At 34.3% G+C, this 578-nt stretch overlaps 1 non-coding gene across 1 annotated transcript; it reads left to right on the forward strand.

Moving 5' to 3' along the window:
- The first annotated feature begins 202 nt into the window (after nucleotides 1-202).
- On the forward strand, nucleotides 203-307 carry LOC149511381 (small nucleolar RNA R71). The gene has a single exon (XR_016334451.1). It is a non-coding gene; the product is annotated as a small nucleolar RNA R71 (small nucleolar RNA).
- The last annotated feature ends 271 nt before the right edge of the window (nucleotides 308-578 follow it).

The following is a 578-nucleotide window of genomic DNA, read 5'->3' on the forward strand; positions in this document are numbered from 1 at the left end:
AATCTCAAATAAACCAGTAGATTTCTTACTTATTTTTCTTTCCATGCCCCATTAGTAGTTGTTAGCAACCATCTCTTCGATTAGTTCATTGGCTTCTTTAGGATTCTTACTCATAATTGGCCTTTCAGCAACTGAGTTCAAAATGGTTCTTATGGGTGGTGTGAGACCATTGTAGAAAATTTAGATTTGCAACCATTGAGGTAATCCATGATGTGTGCATCCTTAGCAACTCTTTGAATCTTTTCCATGCATCATATAATATTTCACCATCTACTTGCAAAAGTGTGGTGATCTCATTCCTTAGTTTAGCTGTTTTGGTTAGTAGGAAGAATTTCACCAAACATTTTTATACCAAAATTTCCAATGTTGTGATATAGCCGGGTGGTAATGATGTCAACTAACTTTTCACTTTGTCTGAGAGAGAAAAAGCCAAATGTTTTAGTCTAATAGCATCATAAGAAACACCATTATAGCAAAAAGTATCACATAATTCAAGAAAATTAGAAAGATGAAGGTTAGGATCATCGCTTGGTAGTCCTCAAAATTGCACAGATGTTTGGACCATTTGTATTATTGAA

Source organism: Durio zibethinus, chromosome 26 (assembly GCF_047325235.1).
Source record: "Durio zibethinus cultivar Kanyao isolate XHJ-2024 chromosome 26, ASM4732523v1, whole genome shotgun sequence".
NCBI classification, from domain to species: domain Eukaryota; kingdom Viridiplantae; phylum Streptophyta; class Magnoliopsida; order Malvales; family Malvaceae; genus Durio; species Durio zibethinus.